This window comes from Chiloscyllium plagiosum, unplaced genomic scaffold (assembly GCF_037043375.1).
Source record: "Chiloscyllium plagiosum isolate Xiang-an unplaced genomic scaffold, Cpla_swu_hap1 HiC_scaffold_21, whole genome shotgun sequence".
NCBI classification, from domain to species: Eukaryota; Metazoa; Chordata; class Chondrichthyes; order Orectolobiformes; family Hemiscylliidae; genus Chiloscyllium; species Chiloscyllium plagiosum.
The window spans coordinates 98,315,313-98,324,294 of record NW_028270159.1 but is presented as its reverse complement, the minus strand read 5'-3'; the positions used below and the strand labels follow the sequence as shown (position 1 = coordinate 98,324,294).

The 8,982-nt window shown below is 43.5% G+C and overlaps 1 non-coding gene across 1 annotated transcript; it reads left to right on the top strand.

Moving 5' to 3' along the window:
* Nucleotides 1-8,077: 8,077 nt before the first annotated feature.
* trnas-gcu (transfer RNA serine (anticodon GCU)) lies at nucleotides 8,078-8,159 on the top strand. Its single transcript has one exon. It is a non-coding gene; the product is annotated as a tRNA-Ser (tRNA).
* Nucleotides 8,160-8,982: the final 823 nt, after the last annotated feature.

The following is an 8,982-nucleotide window of genomic DNA, read 5'->3' as shown; positions in this document are numbered from 1 at the left end:
TTGTCTTTCTGCACTCGCTTTTCAAATATTCTTGAATCAGCTCCTAAAATGATTCTATTTCTGAAAATTCATCTCCGAATTCAATAACTGTCAGAATAGAAAATGCCTACTCCAAACTTCTTTATCGTGCCCCGATGGGTTTGAAGTTCTAACCTCTAGTTTCCACTCACCTAAAAGAGGAAATTTCCCTCGTATTTTCACTTAACAACTTCACATCAGCTGGATAACTTCTTTTCTGACACAACTAAGTCTTTCCTGATTTCTCCCGCATTATTCCTTATCTATGCCACCATCCCATTAAACCCCCTCTTTTCGTTTCTAGTAGCTTTATCTCCCAGTACACCTCATTTACATCGTTTCTACCGACATGGTATCATGGCCGTGTCATTCCTAACGTCTTTATAGTCCAGTAAACACTGCCCGTGTCTTTCGTCATGTCTTTATATCCCTATATATTTCAACCTGAGAAAGGATGCTGGGTCCAATTCAATGCATGAAAACTCACCACTAAGCTGTGCAATCTTATTACCGACACAGGAAAGGTGGAAGCAATTTCAATTACAGCTGAATGGATTGGTTGCAACAGAATCGAGTCAAATCCCAGTCACATACTTGACTGTTGTTCTTATAGTTATTTGTTCTCTACGTGTGCTGAAGTAACACAGTGAGGGATCAATTACTATTACCAGACATACATAAAGGGGTGGGTGTGAAATGCTGAAGTTGTGAGACCAGGGCAGTTTTTATTGACATAGACCAATCACTGTTCGAATATCAGTCTTAGGAATTAGACAGTGAACGATTTTGAGCGAAATTTGAGCAGGGAGGTTTACCGCATGACGTAACACCAAATTGTGTGGTTACTTTGTTGTTTACCTCATTTGTGTGTTTTGTCTCATTGAGGATTTTGAAGTTGTCCCCTCGATACAAAAGTTCCGTGCTTTTGCACCATTATACAAAAGACGCAGTACAATGACACCCAACGTTGTTTCAGTCTACTTGTACAGATATTGGCCCCTAGAAACAATGTGCTACATTCCCGCTCATATGGCTCTTTTCATTACATCGGCTTCTGTTCTTCACGGAATCTGATTCAGCAGATCTTGTCACTGAGTCATTTCTTTGTATGTGTTCAGATGATGTGAGCAGAATATCACATTCGTAACACAGAATTCAGACCATAATCAGGGAACCGTACTCTGCTCTTGAACATTTCAAGAACACCAGGAAGAAATATCTTCAAAATTTACTCACCTGTTTTTCAGAAGAAAGATAAACAGTTCCAGATGTCTGCTTTTGTTGTCACACGGACCAAGGTTGGAAATGCTGAAGCCAGTAGAGACTGTCCGCTCTCCCACATCCATTTTCTCCCCAGGAGGTGTTAAGACGATGGTATGAATCGGATTCTTCTGCAAAGAAGAATCTTTTTATCCATTAATGTCTGGTGTATGGGCCCACCAGACTCCGGCTGGGCCTCCCTGTTAGCACTGACTAAAACGGTTTCCTGCAGTCTTCAGCTTTTTGTAGCATGTACCTTCGAGGATGACATCAAAAGATATTCACTGTTACTGTGTGATACTCTTCCAATGGAGACAGCTGTACCAATGGAAGCAGCTCAGTCCGCGGTCATGGGACAAACAGCAGCATCCCGCATGGGGAAATTCTGCAGTGTGTCCTGCAGATCAGATACAGTGAACTGTATCATTCAGATCATACCAGAGTGAGAGCACTCGAAAAGGCTAATTGGTCACTCGTATCTGTGTCAGCTTTGGAGATACAAAATATTGGTTAAAGCGGAAACACTGGATTTAGGATCAGGTTTCAAGTGTTTACGTGAGGCAGGAAGCAGAAAAAGATACACTGTGAAGAGATTGGGATGTGACTACTGGAGCAGCAAATAGGTTGTACAGCGCAGAGGAGAGCTTTGAAGTATTAAATTCTGATTGATGGGCTGATCATGCTATCACTTGGCCACGCTGCTACAGAAGATAATATGTCAGTGTCTCTCGGAATTGTGATGTCGCAGGCAAATATCACCGTTACACTGAAGGAAATTCCTTTATCCAATGAGAGGGCAGTCTGTATGTAAATTAGCTTCAATATTGAACCCTTTCTCATAAATAATTCCACTCCATCTCAGTGTGTTGTATTGTCTCCTTTCCACTTTACCTGTCATTGTGCCTGCACAGAAATTGATTTCCTCCTTCAGCATGTCTTTTCCATTCTGGGTGATATGATGCAGTTGCAATGACCCACCTTCTGACAGAATTTTCCACTTCACTTCAGCCCGCCCTAACTTCGCTGTCTGATACCATTCCCGTTGTTGAGGTGTTAAGCGCTCGTCTCAGATCCAGCCTGCCCTCACCCAAAATAAACGCAAAACTCAGTCACATTGTGATCACTGCAATCCAGGGGAATCTTCACTCCGACGCCATTGATTATTCCCAGGAGAAAGTTAGGACTGAAGATGCTGGCGATCAGAGTCGGGAGTGTGGTGCTGGAAAAGCACAGCAGGTCAGTCAGCATCCGAGGAGCAGGAGACTCCACGTTTCAGGCATAAGCCCTTCACCAGGAATAAGGCTTGTGAGTCGGGACTGAGAGATAAATGTTCGGGGTGTGAGGTTTGGGGGTTGAAGCTGGGAAAGCGATAGTTGGATGAAGGTGAGGGAGAAAATGATGGTTCAGAAGAAGCAGTGATGGAATGGGTCCAGAGGGCGGTGCCAAGTTTGAGGCTTGGGATATGGGGGAAGGGATATGAGGAAACTGTTCAAATCCACACTTCTCGCATGAGGTGACAGAGTCCCAAGGCGAAATATACGGCGTTCCTCCTCCAGGTATTTGGTGGTTATGGTTTGGCGGTGAAGGAGGCCCAGGACCTGTACGTCTTTTACGGAGTGGGAGGGGAAGTTGAAGTGTTCAGTCATGGGATGGTGAAGTTGGTAGGTGCAGGTGTTCCAGAGCTGTTCTCTGAAATGATCTGCAAGAAGGCATCCTGTCTCCCTGGTGTAGAGGAGATTACACTGTGTGCAATGGAAGCCGTAGATGACATTGGAAATGGGAAAGGTGAATTTCGAACGGATGTGGAAGGATCCCTTTTGGCCTAGGACGGAGATGAGTGAAGTAGTGTGGGCGCTGTTTTTACCCTTCCTGCTGTGGCAGGGAAAGATGCCAGTAGTGGGGTGTGGGTTTATTGGGGGTTGTAGACCTGACGAGGGGTTCGAAGAGGGAATGGTCTTTTCAGAATGCTGATAGGGGTGTGGAGGGAAATATATATCTGATGGTGGGGTCTGTTTGGAGATGGCAGAAGTGGTGGAGTATGATGTGTTTTATGTGGAGGTTGGTGGGGTGAAAGTTGAGGACCATGGAGTTCTGTCCTTGTTGTGGGATGGGGTGGGTTTTGAGGGCGGTGGTGAGTGAAGTGGACGAGATGCATTGGAAAGGGGGAGGGAATTTGCGATTATGGAAGAAGGAGACCAACTGGGACTTTCTGAAGTGGAATTGGTCATCCTGGGAAAAAGATGTGGTAGAGACGGAGGAATTGGGAACCAGGGATGGCGTTTTAACACGAGGTGGGGTGGGAGGAGGTGTAGTATTGGCAGCTGTGGGAGCCGGTGGGCTTGTAGCATATGTCTGTTATTCGCTGGAGACTGTGATAGACAGGTCCGAAAAGGGGAGGGAAGTTGCCAAGAAGATCCAGGGGAATTTGAGGTCGGGGTGAAAAAAGTTGGTCACGTTAGTGAACTGTTCAACCTCCTCGTTGGAGCACGAAGTGGCGCCAATGCATTCATCAATGTAGCGGAGGAACAATAGGAGTGAGTTGCTAGTGTAACTGCGAAAGACAGATAATTCCACATATCTGATAAACAGGCAGGCACAACTAGGACACATGCGGGTGCCCATGGCGACCCCTTTGGTTCGGAGGTAGTGGGATTATTGGACAGAAACGTTGTTGAGGATGAGGATCAGTTCAGATAGGTGGATGAGGGTGTCGGTGAAAGGTACTAGTTGGGCTGGGGTGAGATGAAGACACAGAGGGCTTGGAGACTTTCGTCATGGCAGATGGATGTGCAGAGGGACTGGATGTCCAAAGTGAAGATGGTGCATTGTGGGCCAGGGAAACAAAAGTCTTGGAGGAGTTGAAATGCATAGGTAGTGTCATGAACGTAGGTGGGGATTTCCTGGACTGGAGAGACAGGAAGGTGCTGAGGTAGGAAGAGATGAGTCGGGTCGGACAGGCGCAGGATGAGACAACAGGTCTTAGGAAGGAGGTAGAATGGGAAATGCGGGGTTCATGGACAATGAGGTTGGAGGCTGTGGATGAGAGATTCCCCAAACGATATGAGATTGTGATGGTCTGGGAGATGATGCGAGGTGAAGCTGTGATCGGGGGCAGTAGGAAGAGTTGTCTGCGAGTTGGCGCCTGGCTTCTCATGCCGTCTCACAAACCTCATTCCTGATGAAGGGCTTACGCCTGAAATGTCCATACCCCTGCTCTTCGGATGCTGCCTGACCTGCTGTGCTTTTCCAGCATCACACTTTCGATTCATTCATTATTGCGGTTTCATTTCACACTACCAGGTCCGTGCTGTCTGTTTGCCTCCAGAAAGCACTGTTCTCATAACGTGCTGCAACATCTGCCAATCTCAAACATAAACAGAAATTGCTGTAAAACCTCAGCAGAAGTGGCAGCATTTGTGCAGATGAGTCACAGTTAACGTTTCAGATTAACTGGGTCCGTTCCTCCACAGATGCTGCCAGACTTTCTGAACTTTTCCAGCAACCTGTTTTTGTTTGATTTTCAACATCGGCAGTTCTTTCGCTTTTTTTTCTTATCTCTACGAATATGATTTGGCTCAAGATTATGTTAAATGTTTTGAATATGACTGCGATCGAAAGACCAGATTGCACCAACCCGCTCCTGCTACTTGGTTCATGTGACCAATGCCTTTCCACTTGGTCACCGTGCCCGAGAGCTGCACGACATATAAATTAACAAAATTATGGTATTCTCTCAGATTGGTAATCAGGAGCGAGATTGTTTGAATTATTGAAACAGTCAGATAAACTGAGAAAATACCGGATATTAAATGGGGAACCATTAGGGAAAGGGAGAACAGTGAATGATAGTGTTCTGGCAAAATTTAAATGTCATTGCTCAAGATTCCAAAAATGCTATCTTTCACAAACATACCACAATTTGGAATGTAACTTTTCGCACAAGCAATGGAAGCAGATTGCAAAATCTTAGTCTAAAAATCTTGCTGCAACTGCTTTAGTTTTAATGAACGCACACATGGGCTTCAGTGCTGTATTAATCTCCTAAACTGTCGAAGGAAATCTTTGCCTTCGAGGATACGTGGAGAAAGTTCACTGATTCATCGCAGTAATGGCAGGACTGTCCTCTGGAAGCATATAAGTACATTTATTCAATGCTCCATGGAGTTTCGAATAAGAGGTGAAGGGAATGTCTCCATTCACTAATTAATAATTCAGTAGAACTCAATACAGGGACACATGAAGTGATGAACTAATTGGGCAAGAACACGGAAATACGATACAAACGATACGACAACTACTATATGGAAAGTGTTGATTTCAGATCCACGGTGGCATTTTGTAATGATATTTACTGTCCAGAATCATCCTGCACTGGAATGACTAGAGCCCGAATGTGATGTATTTGAAATTCAGTTAACATTAGAAATAGCTGCGACTCACTCGGGTCAGGGAGATTTAGAGAAATTATATTTAAAAAGTAAAGAGTTCATCGCATAACTGTGAAATCTTTAGGTCACCCTCGGTGGGAGCATTGTGTGTAATCCTTGTCCTCATTCTCCACCAAAGACATGTGAAGAGGTTAAAAAAGGCACAGACGCTGCTTACTGAATATCAAGATATTAGGAAGCCGAGGGACGGGGTTTCCCGAGACATAAAGACATCGGCGAGCTTAGAAACTGTTTCATCGGCATGATAGAGAGAATGAAGGAGTTTATTCACGAGATGTGGAAAAGCTAGACCAGAAACATTCAAGGTTAAAAGTAAACAAAAGAGATTTTCACATAATGTGAGATTTGAAGTGACTAAATCGGGGAAGTTCCCTCTTTCAAGTGAATCAACAACTTTAGTTAGAGCTTCAAAACTATTAGTGAATGATTAAGAAACGATTGGATGAGAGTTTCTTCCACTCAATAAAGTTACTGAAATCCTGAATGACTTTCTGGAAATAAAACGTAGATTTCTGATTTCGTAGTGTTTTAAAAGACGCACGAACAAACGTACAAGGAGGGAATTTACCCATGAAAGAAAGAAATCGTGTGGGTCTGGATTAATTTCAAATATGGTTGTTTTCAGACAAAAAGGCATTTCATGAACACGTACAGCTGAATAAGATTGAGTATAAAAAGTTCATGGATTTGACAGGTGTAGCGTATTATTCAAGGTGAAGCATTCTAAATGCAGCCGATGTCCTAAAATAACTGCAGACAGAAGTTGCATCCTAATGAGTAGCAATTGAATCGTCACTTGGAGACGCAACACCTACTTTAAAGATGTGACCACATTCACATGATATTAGGTGTATTTCACGCTTTCTTATCTCCACCACCAAGTAGACCCTGTCTTTTTTGTATTTTTTACCCTCTGTAGCACACCGTTTCAGCTGAAAGATGCTCTGACTAAAATTGAAAACAATATTCCGACGGTCCTATGAGATCAGTCTTTTTTTTGATTATTCCAATGACCATTGCGAGTTTGCAACAAAATGCATAACATGGGAACCAGGTCAACATCGATTTTTCCGGAATTTAACGCAGTGCACATGGGAAACGTCATCAGTCTACTGAAAAATCACCTTTGGCTATCTTTCCACACACGTCTCTTCACGTTTTAAATATTAGCAGTATGTTTGTTGATCAAGGTGTCATTATCCAGAAAAGGCAGTTTCTCCATCCACAAAAACTGGTAATTTTCCATAAATTTGACTTTGCTCAATATCACCTTCCATCCGTACCTCTTAACACGACAACAAATCAAAGCTGTTTCATGTGAGGCTCAAACTTAAAACTTCGGCAGAGCACAGCCCACTATATTGGCACAGAGATACCTTGCACTGGTCACCTGCAGCACTGAAGCAACACATTAATGCTTACCTCCACATTCCTGGCTGTACCATAACGGTAAGGAACCGAGTTTCTCTGATTCCATAACTGGCATTATGCCATCATCTTCACCAGTGGGTCTGACCCCTTGTAAGGAATGTGGTGAGCTACTCATTGCAAAGATGGGTAGTTTGTTGAAATGTACAATTTCAACATTTGCATTCACTCACCCATGAGCCTTTTATTTTGTTTTTCATTGGTAGAAATGTTAAAATTGACATCTTGAACAGACTCAATGACAGATCTCCATTGTATCTCTGGCATCAAATTCCAAAGTGTAAACCACTTCTGAACTCTTCCACCGCATTCCGCTGTTTGGGAAGTGTCCCTGTTGGGGGAATGCACTTCCCTGTGTGTCAACTGCTGCTCCCAGCATGATTTCTGGCACTGCACTCATTTTCCTTCTGACACTCGCTCACTGTGTTGCTGTGATCATCTTGTCGCACGGCCCAGGAAATGATACAGATCAAGGTTTTTGCATTGTTGAATTCAATTGTCAGTTTAGCCTTATTTAGGATTTTGAAATTGTCTGTCCTGTATACAAGGGCGTGTCAAAAATATCTGAGCGGAAGAAAGGTGTTCCGAACAATGACGTTGAGCACTATGCACTCTCCTCCAGTTTGGAAAACAATTCCTAACACACAACTTTACATCTCCTGCTGTCACCGGCTCTCCACTCCATTGATTTCAAATCTTCACAGAATTCAACAGATCTTGTTGCAGTCATTTCTTCATTTTTGCTCTGATCACTGTGAGCAGAGTGTCACATTCGGAGTGCGCTTGCCCCACAGCCTAGAGGTCAGACGATACTCTTGGAACCATATGTGCTATTTATCATTTCACCAATACCAAGGAGAAATATCTGTGTACATAATTTACAATTCACTTATTCATAAGATCAGAGGGGTAGCCGCCCATCTGACGAGGTGGCCGAGAGGTTAAGGCGATGGACTGCTAATCCATTGTGCTCTGCACGCGTGAGTTTGAATCCTACTCTCGTCGCTATTGCTGACGATTTTCAATGTGGCTGTTTTTGGATAATCACAGCCTTCTTATTGAAATTGGAACTCCAATAGTGTGTTTATATGCATCAACGCTATTATAAAGTATCAAAGAATAAATTGAGCCTGTTGCCTAAACTGCATTGAAATGTAGATTGAATTGGAATAATTAAAAGGAACGCCATTTTCTTTTCCAAGTCAAGTTGCGTGAACTTTTATTGTCTGAAAGGGATCCAGGAAAACCAAATAACGAGAGATGCGAAGTGCATGTTTATGCATGGGATTCTTAATGAGTGTTTTGTCAGATGAAATCTGTCGCAGGTTGGGTCGAAGTGATTCACCTTGGTGAAATGAGCACACAGAGATAGCACAAAACAATGGAGATATTTCTGAGCCCAACTCAGAACAGAGGCAGAGTGTGTGCAGAATGAGGGTGAGGTGCAGAGGAGATTTACTCGTATGTTGCATGATATGAGGGGAAGGTCTTACGAGGAAAGGGTGAGGGACTTGTGGTTGTTTTCGTCAGAGAGAAGAAGGTTGAGAGGTGACTTAATAGAGACATATAATATAATCAGAGGGTTTAGATAGGGTGGACAGGGAGAGCCTTCTTCCAAGAATGGTGACGGCGAGCACGAGGGGGCATAGAATTAAATTGAGGGGTGATAGATACAGGACAGATGTCAGAGGTAGTTTCTTTACTCAGAGAGTAGTAAGGGTATGGAATGCTTTGCCTGCAACGGTAGTAGATTCGCCAACTGTAAGTACATTTAAGTCGTCATTGGACAAGCATATGCACGTACATGGAATAGTGTAGGTTAGATGGA